We start from the raw sequence: 13498 nt of genomic DNA, 5'->3' as shown, positions 1-13498 counted from the left end.
GTTGAGAGTGGCGGCGCCCCAACCCCCTGATCCACCCTGCTCCGTGTGTGACGGGGCGGTACCCCAACTCCCCTATTGGCCCTACTCTGTAAGTGACAGGGGGAGCTCCCCAAACCCCTGATGGGCCCTGCTCTGTGCATGACAGGGGGTGGCGCCGCAACCTCCCCATTGACCCTGCCTTGAGTGTGACAGGGGGCGGTGCCCCAGCCCCCCAATCGGCCCTACCCTGAGTGTGACTGGGGGTGGCATCGCAACTTCTTGATCCGCCCTGCTCTGCACATGACAGGGGGCGGTGCCCCAACTCCCCAATTGGCCCTCCTCTGAGCCCGACCAGGGGCTGCACCTAGGGATTGGGCCTGCCCTCTGCCACCGCGAGCAGGCCTAAGCCAGCAGGTCATTATCTCCCGAGGGGTCCCAGACTGCAAGAGGGCACAGGCCGGGCTAAGGGACCCCCCACCCCCCCGAGTGCACAAATTTTTGTGCACCGGGCCTCTAGTATAAATATAAAAGATCACTTATCTTTTGTTTCAAATAGCTTTATTGAGGTATAATGTACATATCATAAAATTCATCTGCCTTAGATATACTTTGCAATGATATTTTGTAAATGTACAGATGTGTGCACTTATTGCCACAAGCCAGTTTTGGTTATCTATTCACCAATTGATAGAAACTTGCATTGTTTCCACTTTTTAGCTACTTTGAATAATGCTGCTATGAACATTCACATACAAGTCTTTGTGTTGACATCCATTTTCATTTCTCTTGTGTAGATAAAATTTTAGTTTCCCTTGGGTAGACACTTAGTAGTAAAATTTCTGGGTCATATGGTAAATTTATTTTTAACTTTTAAGAAAATGCTGAAGTAGCTGTATCATTTTACATTTCCACCAGCAATATTTTAAGGATTAGAGTTTCTCCATGTCCATGCCAAGCCTTTTAAAAAAGAATATAGTTTTATTGATTTCAGAGAGGAAGGGAGAAGGAGAAAGAAATAGAAACATTAATGATGAGAGAGAATCATTGACCGACTGCCTTCTGCAGCCCACAGCCCAGGCATTTGCCCTGACCAGGAATCGAGCCATGACCTCCTGGTTCATAGGTGGACACTCAACCACTGAGCCACGCTGGCTGGGCCATGCCAAGCCTTTTAATTGTCTGTCTTTTTTACTATAGTTTTTCCAGTGAGAAGATGTGATATTTCAGTGATGTTCTAATTTTGATTTTACTAATGACTAATGATGTTGAACATCTTTTCATGTGCTTGTTGCTTATTCATATATCTTCTTTGGTGAAGTATCTATTCAAGTCTTTTTCTCATTTTTAAGTTTGGTCTTTGTTTTTCTATTTTTGTTGTAAGAGTTCTTTGTATATTCTGGATACAAGGTCAATCAGAAAAATAATTTGTAAACCTTTTCTCCAAGGCTGTGGCTTGCCTTTTTATTTTCTTATCATGTCTTTTGAACCACAAAGCTCTTAATTTTGATGAAGACCAATTTACCAGTTTCTTCTTTGATGGATCATGCTTTTATTATTGCATCTAAGTACTCTTTTTTCAACTCAAGGTTATGAATATTTTCTCCTATATGGTCTTGCAAAGGTTTTGAAGTCTAGTTTAACTCTTATAGTTGGGTCTATTAAAGGTTACTCTTGCCCTGGGTAAATATTGGAGTGTTGTGAATACACCGATAGAAAGATTTGACCCTTGTCTTGAAGAAGTTTATAATCTTGTTGGACAATAGTTGCACACACAAAGGAACCCAGCACATTATGGCTATGGAAGAGCAGGTAAACTATGTAGAAGGTTCATAAAGATCCAAGTTTGTTTGTGAGAGTCAAGACCTGCTGTCCATAGAAGTTACTGTGGGAGCTGAGATACGAAGGAGTAGGAGTTATTTGGGTAGCATGTTGGGAGAGGATTATCAGGCAGAGGTAAGAGAACATGCAGCCAGAACCGGTTTGGCTCAGTGGACAGAGCATTGGCCTGCGGACTCAAGGGTCCCAGGTTTGATTCCGGTCAAGGGCAAGTACCTTGGTTATGGGCACATCCCCAGTGGGGGGCGTGAGGGAGGTGGCTGATTGATGTTTCTTTCTCATCGATGTTTCTGACTCTCTATCCCTCTCCCTTCCTCTCTGTAGAAAATCAGTAAAACATATTAAAAAAAGAGAGAGAACATGCAAAGGTATAAGGTAGGTGAACAAAATGGCTAGAAAGGTAGATAAACAAAGTGGCTAGAAAATCAAAGGTCAGGTGGGGAATGGAGGGTGATAAGGTTGTCGGTAGGTAGAAACCAACTCACACAGGGTTTTGAAGCTCATGCAAAAGTTTGTTTTATCATATGCCTTTGGAGAAGTTGTATACGTGAGCAAAACCATACTTGCATGATGGAAATAATACCTTTGGTTGCAGTGTATATACTGCACTAAAAAGGGGGTAATAATGATATATTTTAGGGACCATCCATTCCAGATTCATTCTGCCAGGCTCCACCTAGACCCACAAATCAGAAACTGGGTGCTGCATCTCATGAATTCACACTTTTCTAACAAGATTGTCAGGTGATTATTATGCCCTGCAAAGATAGGTGCCACTGGGTTAGAGAACAGAGCAGTTAGCAGGCTATGGTTATAGTATAGGTAAGAGCCTTAACTTAGCAGTGGCAGAGGGAAGGGAGAGTAAGGGAAGGATATGATAGAGATAGGGGAGGGGAAGACTAGGAAGGAATTGGACAGGGGGTGGTGCCACTAACTTAAGTGCGCAATTCAACTGGAGGAATAACATGGGGGAGGTGAGTGGGAAAAGAAGATGAGATCAGTATTAGAAATCCAAAATATGAGATGCCCGTGGAACATCCAAATGGAGATATTCAGCAGCAATTATAGCTATATAGTTCTTTAGTTCAGAAAAGCTGTTTGGGCTGGAGATAGGAGATTAGGGCAATTTTAGAGAATACTTACAGCTATGGGTTTGCACATACTAGAACATACAATAGAATCATTTTGTTAAGACTTGTGGAACATGCCCGAATTCCTCATTAAATGTACAGAGGCACATTCTGGAAGCCAATTAGCCTTCAGCTTGATACCTCATCATGTATTAATGCATGAGAGTTTAATTGCTTCTCATCTTGAACTGCTCTTCCATTCAGTGGCAATTTTACTCACTCAGAGGTAGGTAAGTGAATTAGTTAGCTGTAACAAACGCCAGATTTTCAGTAGCTAGACATAACTACTACAAAAGTCTATTTCTTCTGTAAATAGTAGGCCAAGTACAATTGGCAGGGAGTTTCCTCCATGTGGGATTCAGGGACTCGGTTCCCTCCAACATCTGGCTCCACCATCCTCGAAGGGACTCAAGAGCTCTGCATCCAGGTGGCAGCTGGGAGGACAGAGGGCTAAGAAGGCACATCCACTTCTCAGACACCTTGGCCCAGAAGTGACCTTGGATCACATTCCAGTGGTGAACACTAGGTATATGGATTCACTTAGATACAAGGGAGGCTGAGAAATGTTATGCCTGACTGGGCAACTGCTTCTTGGTGACAAGTCTTTTTTTTTTTTTTAAATCCTCACTCGAGGATATTTTTTCATTGAGTTTTAGAGAGAGTGGAAAAGAGAAGGGAAGACAGAGAGAAATATCTATGTTAGAGAAACACATCGATTGGTTGCCTTCTATACGCGCCTCAACCAAGGCCCAAGCTGGGGAAGAGCCTGCAGCTGAGGTATGTGCCCTTGACCATAATCAACCCAGGACCCTTCAGTCCGCAGGCCAGGGCTCAGTAACAGGTCTTTATAATGGAGGGGGCACATTAAGTATTGGAGGATGGCTAGTCTTCTCGAGCACAGTAGCCATGTTAGATTGGAGTATGCTCCAACCTGATATCTGGAGTAGATTAAAAAATGCTCCATGAAAGTGTCTAATAGTTGATTAACTAGTTTTGGAGCCCCTGCTATATGTTCAGTACTATTTTAGGTACTATAGGGGTACAATTAAAGCATACATGGATTGATCAATTAAAAGATATTTATTTGGCACCTACTATGACCATAGGATAATGAAAACTTAAGTTTAAATTATGACTCATCCTTGAGGAAGCAAGCGTGACTTTCATAAAGTGATCAGCAAACAGTACTAGAGAGAACATTAACCTTTAATAGTAGGTAGTATTGTGACACTGTTTTCAAGAATAAAATCCCAGAGGACCAGAGTATTTAGGGCAGGCGTTTTTGAGGAGGTGGAGTGAGGACTACATCTTCCAGGATGGGATCCAGATGGATGGAGTGGAGAGGAGGAAGCATGTCAAAAAGAGCAAAGCAGAGGTGAAGGCACAGGGGCAGCATGCAAGCAGGCAGGTATGGAGTAGGAAGACTGTCTGACGAAAGTGGAAAGCACGCGGGGCAATCAGCCATCTCAATAAACTTGCTCCTATTTGTTAAGGCAGTATAAAAATAGTTATTTAGATTAGCATCAATTTTGTCTTCATGGAAGAGGGACTTTTTGTGGAAATAGGGTGAGTGGGTTATAGACCAAGAAAATAAGCAGTGTTTTTTAAAACTCTACAATATAATTCACCAAGGCAGATGCTTTAAATTGTGGGTTTTACTGTTTCTCACATTAGCAGCTCTGTGTAACTTGCCCAATCTTTGTAGTGGGCAATAGCTGTTTTTTATTTATTCAATGATGGTTCATGATTCTTCCAGGCTAAGCCCGTGGACAGCTAGGGGGGAAAAAGGCTATCTTGGTTGAATGGGGTCATCATATAAAGAGCTTTGCCAGTCAGATGGCTGAGTTCAGACTTGATGTGGTAGGTACGGGGAGCCATTGAAAGTTTCAAGTAGGTAAATTTGAGAATGTCAGTGAATGAACATTCGTCTTCCATCAATATGCAAGATGGCTGGAAGTGAAGGAAGCTGGTAGAAGGGAGTCTGACATTTTTAGAAATTTAGGGGTGGGACTGAGGGTTGGTATAGAAGGAACAGAGAAGTACAGGGGAAATGGGGAATGGGAGGGAGGAGGCAAAGTCCTAAGATTCTGGGCCTGGGAGAACCTCAGAGATGCGGAAGGAAATTAGCGGATGTCAGAGTGTGGGGAGGGATGTGAAGATGACCCAGTGATTACTGCGGGGACTTGGTGTGACAGCATGACTGGAGAGAACGTTCGCTGTCTCTTTAGTGAGTCTGTCATTAGTAAGGGGAGTGCATTTGCAGCTCAGTCCCCCACTTGCTTCCCGCAGTTTCCCGAGTCCAGCAGGCTTGCTCGGAGCCTCCTCAGTTGCCCAGCGGCCCTCTAATCTGAGGATAAAGGATTGCAAGCCAAGACCCATGGCTTTTGAGTAATATCTAATTTTTATTGACAGCCCTGAAAAGTTCTAGATGCACTTAGCACCTCCAAAGAAGCGCTAAATGATTTAACATTTTGGGGACAAATTGGTTCTATTAGTCTCTAGTGCCAAATTCACCAAAAATAGCTCATTAGCTGTGCATTGTGATTTCACTAGGGTGCCCTGCTCTTGGCGGGATTCCAAAGAACACATTTGTATAAAAATGTTCCCATTATGGAGTGTGATACCTATTAATGGAGCACCATATGCAGCAGAGCCGCTCCCCTTGCCTCCTCCCCGTCTTTCAACCTGAAGTTTATATTTTCCATCCATTTTTGCCAAGTGACCTGCTTTGCAGGGGTTAAACTTTACCTAATGGGCTAAGGCCTGAGATGCTGTAGCAATCAATCTTTCATCTGGATTTAAGCGCCTTGGTTTTCCCTTTCTCTGTGCCTACTGCCAATCCTGACCCTTTCATTCTCTCGTAGCCTGGGGGGAAGGGAGGGAGCGGGGAGGTGGAGAGTCGGCTTCAAGCCCAGACCTACAGCTGTGCCTGATTGACCGACAGTTCTGTTGTTAGCCACAAAAAGGCCACTTTTAAAGGCTAAAGCAAGAGTGACCAGCTGGTGTGACCGGTCTTGGGTTTTTGCCTAGTTGCATTAAAATTCATCAGTTCCGGTCCTTTTTCATCAGGTTCATGATTTCAAGGGTGGTATTTTCAGACCCATTTTTTATGGACGTTCCTGGCTATCAAATGCTATCTGCAGTTCTCTATTTAAAAAAAAAAATGATGTCCTCCATTTTGTAGGTGACTTTAAACTTTTATTAAAAATGGCTCAGAGTAAAAATAAATGGGGAATACTTGTTATTCATCAGGAGAGACCTGTAGAGAGGTTTAACAGTAATAAAAAAAATCAAGAGATCATGGCAAATTCAAGAATAGATGTAAGCATTTGTGTGAAAGAGGGTGTTTGCTGAAGTTCTAGATCTGAAACCCTCTCGGTCCCTCAGTGTTTAAGTTGAACATGGTGTCTTTGGGTCTGGATCTAGGATTTCTTCTTTGTCTGGTCCTGGTTTAGAAGAGTTGGGAATAGCACTAAAGGCTGGTAGCACTGGGAAAGGTATATGTCAATAAAATGTCATTAGTACCAGGTCTTTTTTTCACAAAGAGATACATTTGTTTTTAAAGTAATATATTAACTCAGCAAACGGACAGTGAATACCATGGAGTGGCACTGTGGGTGATAATGTGAAAATGAACAAGGCAAGCTCTGACCCCAAAATGTTTACATTCGACATGAACAGAAATGAGTGCTTTTAAAAATTCAGAAAATGAACAGCGCTGACATGAACAAGCAAACAAAAACAAAACAGGAGGTATGAGGAGGATGCTTGACTAACTTGGAGGATGGCAAGATTGCCTCTTGGAGACATGGAGGATTAAGGCTTTGTACCTTCACGCGCATTCTGCTGGTTATTCTCTAGCGGGATTTGAGCCCGGCTGAGAGTCTACATAGGAAGGTTTTAGTTTGTTCATTTTCAAAAAAACCATAACCCCACACCTGTAAACCACAAATTAGTTTTATTTCTATTTGTGAAAAGCCTCAATTTGAGTTGAACTCATTTTTTTAAGAGCATAAAATTATGTGGAAGTTAATTTCTATTTTCCTTGAATATATGTTTCTAAATAATAAATTATCTTGGGACTAACATGGGTGATCTTTAAAAAACATAATACAGAATACTGTTAAACTTTATTGATAGATCAAAGAGGTCTGGATAAAAATATCTGTGTAGAGCTTCCTAATCATATGCCCATAATTTAATTTTTTTAATGAAAAATGTTTTTATTGATTTTTAGAGAAAGAGGAAGGGTGAGGGATAGAAAGATGGAAACATCAATGCGAGAGAAACGAAATCAATTAGCTGCCTGCTGTACACTCCTCACAGGGGATCGAGCCCACAACCATGGGAATGTGCCTTGACCAGGAATCGAATCGTGACCTCCTGGTTCATAGGTCAATGCTCAACCACTGAGCTACACTGGCTGGGCGATAATTTTAATTAATGACTCTCAGTTAAGAATCTCTGGGGCAGGTCACAGGAATCTATGCTAGATACAAGGTCTGACAGTGATACTGATGAACATTCAGAGTTTAGAACGTTGCACTGTACCTAGAATTGGAACATATTTTTTTGTAAAAAAGCACAATCTGTGGATACCCCATTAACTGCTGTTTTTATTCCAGGTATTGTTAACTGAAAAAGTGAAAAATTTTTTCTTAATGTATTTCTACAACCAAAAGAGAGTGATGTTGCACAAATCTTAGGAACATCCGAGAGAATGACAATCACAGGAAAGGTTCCACTATTTCCTTCTTTAGACGATAAAATGACCTCTCTTTTCTAGCTACACCAATAAAGACGAGTTAGAGCCCAACAAGTAGGAAGGGCCTCAGACTTCCTTGGAAGGTGTGCTTCGTGGATGGAGTCTGACTGTGATGTGCAGGGGGACAGGGTACAGTTTCATTTACAGGTTTGGGTAACATGCACTTTCACATACATTGTGCTGGTTTTTCTCCATTTGCTCTTCCCTACCTCACCTGTGAGATTCATTCTCTGTCCTTTTCTTGGCTGCACAGGGCTCCAGGCAGCTGCCCGGTCCCTGCCTGACAGAGCTGTGTCTCCTCAGATGACAGCTCCTGCGGGCTGGCCCCTCATCTGTGGCTTCAGTTCTCCCCAAGCTCCAGTAACACTATTGTCTTCCCTTTCTCCTTCAGGGCCCCAGTGGCAATGGCGTCGCAGTATTTCTAGTCCTGGACAACCACTACCCCTCGTTAGATCACCGGATCCTGCTCTGTGAATAGTTCTTCCTTACTGTTCTTCAGAAGCCCATCTGAGTGGGTCTCTGCATCCCACCAGGACCCAGTGAGACATGAATCACATTCCAAAGAGCTCCCTGGATGTTCACACCGAGGAGCCCAGAAGGTTTGTTTCTTTAGAGACTGAACAGAGCGGCTTAAAATGGCCAAGTACTAGAATAGGAGCATCAGAAAGGGGCACTGACTAAAGGATAAAGGAGTTCTTGGGGGGAAATTCTAACAGCACAAAGGGATGTAGAAAAGGCCCATGCTGACTGCACAGAATGACCGGGAATACTAAAGAAAGGAAACCATGAGGTTTAACTTGCATTCACAAGAGAACACTGTGAAAATAGATATTGCAAGCCAAACGAAGACTCACAATCATATCTGCCAATACAGCCGTGCATCTGCGGGGACTGCGCTGACAGCGGATCAGAGTGAGAATAAATATAGTAACTACTAACTACAGGCAGGGCACTGTCCTTGCTCTGGTCGCTGACGTTTCTGGCATCTGCTGCAGCATTTGTGTGTCACCGGGAAGGTGGGGACGTGCCGATGACAGCTCTGCACGGTGGGAAAAGTTTTAATGTGCTGTCTGACTTTTTCAGTCTTGTCAGGGTACCGGAAGGCAAAATTTGACTTTGTGTTCTATCTTGTTTATGATGTATGTGGATACTTTCAAAGATATGTGCTTTCCATACTGCTATAGAGACACTTGGATTCTTCCTTTTGGTATCAGGTTACGTCAACCAAAAGTCAACAAGTATGTTCTCAGAGCTAGGCAGACGCTCAGCCCTGTGGAAACCTCACGTGCTTGATTGCAGTATGTATTTGTTATACGTATTTCTGAACCAGCCACCGAGGTAAGAGACCGTGTTCCCCCTCCCAAGCATCTTACTCTAAGACGGGGCTCCAACTGACCCTGAGCTCCTCTAAAACCCCCCTGGCTGTGGGAGACAAGTGCCCTCTCTGAACAAGTGAGAGAAGTGAAAAGTGGCAGAAGGGCAAGCTACCATTCATATAAGGAAGTAAAGCAAGCTCTTTTAGAGAAATAAGAGCTCTACTAGTGTTCATTGTTAATAGCCAATGTAATAGCACTTAGCTTCATCAGTGTGCCAGATACTGTCCAAAGCATTTTCCATCAATGGGATTATGTGATTCTCACAGCCCTTTGAAGTAGGCTGTCTTATTATCCCCACTAGAGGCCCAGTGCATGAAATTTGTGCATGGGGGGGGGGTCCCTTTGCCCAGCCTGCACCCTCTTGCAATCCAGGACCCCTTGGGAGATGTCCCACTGCCATTGGGTGGCACTCAGACCTGGTTGGCCTCACCCCCATCAAGCCCTACTGGCGGGGGAGACAGGGTCACGTCCCTGACCAGCACCGTGCAGGGACACAGCGTCATGTCCCCGGCCGGCGCTGGGCAGGGACGCAGCATCAACTTCCCACCCACCTGCATGCACCTTGCCGCACATGCAACCCTGCCCCACCTGTGCGCGCCTGCCTCTCACGCAGCCTCCTGCTGATCGGTTGTTACAGCGTGAGGGCGTCACGACCATTAGCATATTAGCTCTTTATTATATAGGATTTTACAGATGAGGAAATTGGGCACATAGAGTTCAAATAACTTTCTCAAGGTGCAAGAGTCAAGATGGTGTAGAACCAGGATTAGATCCTGGCAGCCTGCCACCACAGTTGGAGGAAGAAGTCACATCTGATGGAGAGAAGCAACCCTGTGGAGAAGGATACATTTGAGAAGGGGTTGGGAAGACAGTTAAGATATCAATACTTTGAGATATTTATAGGGCAGAGAGGCAAGAGAGGGCATTCCAGTTGAAAAGGAAATGTATTTAAAGTCAAAGTGTTCAGCTCTAACTGTATTTTGTTAGTAGCTAAGTTTCCATTTTCCCTATTGCCACCATATAATACAGGCCAATACCTCAGTCCCTAAGTGGCCACAGGAATCTGGAAAACTGAAGGGCAAACTAATAATATCAATGACCACAACCCTCAACTTGTGACAAGAAAGGGCAGGCAATGGAAGTCACAAACCATGGAGTGTGAAACTCCAACTGCTACATGTTTTGGAAGGTCTCACATTCCCCCGCCAGGAGGGGCTGTGGGTGAATTCAGAGTAAGTTAAAGTTCTCTGTCCACATCAATGATTCATCTTTAAAAAAGTGAAGTTACTGAATCAAAGTGAAATTGGGTTTTCGAGGCCTCTGGTCAGTTTTTGAGTCATGCCTTGCGTTGGCTGCTTGCTGGGCCGCCGTATCTTCTCCGTGCGATTCTCCCTTAAAGCAGTGCTTTCTGAGGCAGGTGTTCTCGGAGAGCAGCAAAGCCTTTAAGGAGAACCTTCTGGACGTGGGCTGGGAGAAAAGAGACTTGATCAATTAATCAATCTACAATATTTGTTGAGCACTTACTCTGTGGATCTGGAATGTGCTGTGCATGTTTAACAGGACGGAGAGTCTTTAAAAGCACAAAGGCAGTGTGGTTAGGATTTGTCTTCTCCCTACTGAGCCACCTCGGAGACAAAGGTGCTTTCATTCTTCAGTTTAAACCAGGAGCCACAGTCCTGAGCGCCGTATACCAGGAGGAGCCCTGCTGCGTCTCTCCGCAGCCATGGAGGTGGGCAGCGCTGTGCCGCTGGGGAAGGCTGGCTGGCGGAGTGACAGGTTTACTCGGAGAGCTCAACCGGGAAGAAATAATGAATGTAAATGAGGGAGAGGTCATGATGTAAAAGCAGAATGTGCCTGTCTTCCGTTTGGACATTCCGGATGGGGTTTCAGAAAGCTGTTCTGAAAGCCATCACTGACTCCAGGCAGAGCTAGAAGGAGGGAGGGCTTTTCATCTTTTCCATCCACACTCGGTTTCTCATTCTTGAGTTGCCCTGTTTTAACAAAAGGATTTTTTATGTCCTCCAAACCCAAGTTCATAAGCAGATGCAAAATATTTCCATCTGGACATGAGCCAAGTGCAGGGCCCCCTGCTTTGCACTGTCAAAGGTCCCGATGAGCCCGGGGACCCCGCAACCCTGCCCACACGTCTATGGGCTGGGCTTCCCCCATCTCTGTGCAGCCTGGTGGCTCTTGAGAGAATGAAAACTCCATACTGAGCTTTGGGTCCTGAACTAGTGATACCTCAGACCTTCTCCTGGAGGGACAGCTGACTTCCCTCCAGAGAGAGCTGGGGGGTGCCAGGCGTTGGTCAGGCTGGCTGTCCCCTGATATCTCAACACCTCCCCCACCTCCGCTGTGACTGGCAAGAGCCAAGCTTGTCAGCCATAGTGCAGTGTCAAGAGAGGATGGAGGTTTGTGACAAAGAAGGGAAGGGGGACAGGTGGTGAGATGGGATGAGAAGGCCCCTGGCCAGCTCTTTGAGAGAAGGTAATGCATTTGATGTGCTCTAATGGCACTCCCGGCTGAGGGGCCATATGGAGCCCTGGATACCGCACAAGTCCCTCTTACTCCCCAGGTGAGACCACCTTTTCCTGATGAAATCATAGCATCAATTGGGTCAAGCAGGTGCCACTGGTATTTCCTACTGCTCTTATTCTGAAGGGGAAGTTAAAAATATGAGGAGGATCCTGGCATCTGCTCCTAGTATATCTTTTATAGTTAGAGTCTGGCCATGCTGTAGCATTTGGGAATGTATCCTTTCAGATACCTGCACTTTAGAGATAGTCAAGGTTAACCCTGTAAGCCATGAGACAGAAATGGGTAGGACGAAAGGCAAATCTGGCTGTAGAGGCACCTGGAGAAATTTCACTGCTTTTACCACTCCTATGACTCTACCCCCCACTGACTCACACAGCTCACAGCTAAGTTATGCTCCTGGACTCCAAAGGTATTTGAGTTTGTAACCCCAGCTATGGGCACTTTTAAGTGGCTTTTTGATGGACACATTTCTAAAAGATACTGCACTTTCTGAAGCAATATGCAATGACCATATTTTTCTTTCTGCCTCATCATATACTTTAGCCGAGTTTCTGGTCGGAGCTATAAATTGAGTTCGTGTACACAGCGCACTGGCTGGGCTGTCCCAAGGGGGCTTTGGAACGTGCTCTGAAAGTGTCTCTGAGGCCAGGCTGCCCTTTGGTTGGTTGTCTGATGCTGGCAAAGGCCAGCTGACCTTAGGGCAATAGCCTGAGCTCCAGAGAAGGGGAGGGTGGCAGCTTCCTCAGGCTAATTAACAAGTGAATCCGGGCTGACGCTTTCTCAGCCTTTACAATATCCTGTCCCTGGCCTTGGCTCATTCCAAAATGTTGGGGAATTACTGCCTGGTGGACACAGAGACCAACACTGTGCAGCGTTTCATCAGCTGACCATCTCTTCCTCCAATGTGTGGTTTCCAGAACTTTTGAGGTCCTAGTGGCTTGGGTCTCTGACCCTTGTGATGGGATTTTTCCATTGACTGACTCAAGTAACTTGAGCACATCTGTTGGTGTGAGTGCTCAGTCCTAAGGTTGTGTGTGTGTGTGTGTACATGTGTGTGTGTGTGTGTGTGTATTCTAAGAACGTGGTTTTCAACCTATCCCCATTTAGAGTTGCAGTTAGTGCAACCTTCCCCTTGACCCATGATTGCCCATCATGCCGAGCTTCCAGGGCTGTTACCAATGTTTGCTCTCTGGTGAACCTCCCTGATTATTTCTATCAGAAGTTGAGGGGCTGGGTGGGCATTGCAGGCACGGCTTTGTGCCACCATCTTGGCACAGAGGCCCTCTGTCCATGCTTTAAAGAGAGAGCTAGAGAGCAGAACTGCCACATGTGGTATGGGACCAGTTCATTCTGAATCTTGGCCCCTCCTGCCAGCCTGGATTTGGCTTCTTCGGCATTTCCTTAGTTATAGAACTTCTGTTAAGCTAGACTTCAGGCCGTTCTCAATGATGGTTGCTCTACAGTTTAGTTGTGATTTTGATGTGGTGGTGAGAGGAGGTGAGAACAGTGTTTATCTACTTGCCCTCTTTTTTTAAAAAAAATGTTTTTATTGATTTTTAGAGAGAGAGGAAGGGAGAGGGATAGAGAAATAGAAACATTGATGAGAAACATCATTGATCAGTTGCCTCCTGCATGCCCCCTATTGGAGATCAAGCCCCAAACCCAGGCATGTGCCCTGAATGGGAATCAAACCAATGACCTCTTGGTTCATGGGTCGATGCTCAACCACTGAGCCACACCAGCCAGGCAGTTTTATTTTTTGGTTTGTTTTATTTTTATTTATTTTATTGTTTAAAGTATTACATATGTCTCATTTTTCCCTGATTGACCCCCCCTTCCCCGCCACTCCCACCTGGGAGGGCAAGCCCCCCCTG

The sequence above is a fragment of the Myotis davidii genome, unplaced genomic scaffold, assembly GCF_000327345.1.
Source record: "Myotis davidii unplaced genomic scaffold, ASM32734v1 scaffold1146, whole genome shotgun sequence".
Lineage (NCBI taxonomy): Eukaryota > Metazoa > Chordata > Mammalia > Chiroptera > Vespertilionidae > Myotis > Myotis davidii.
This window is presented reverse-complemented; position numbering follows the sequence as displayed.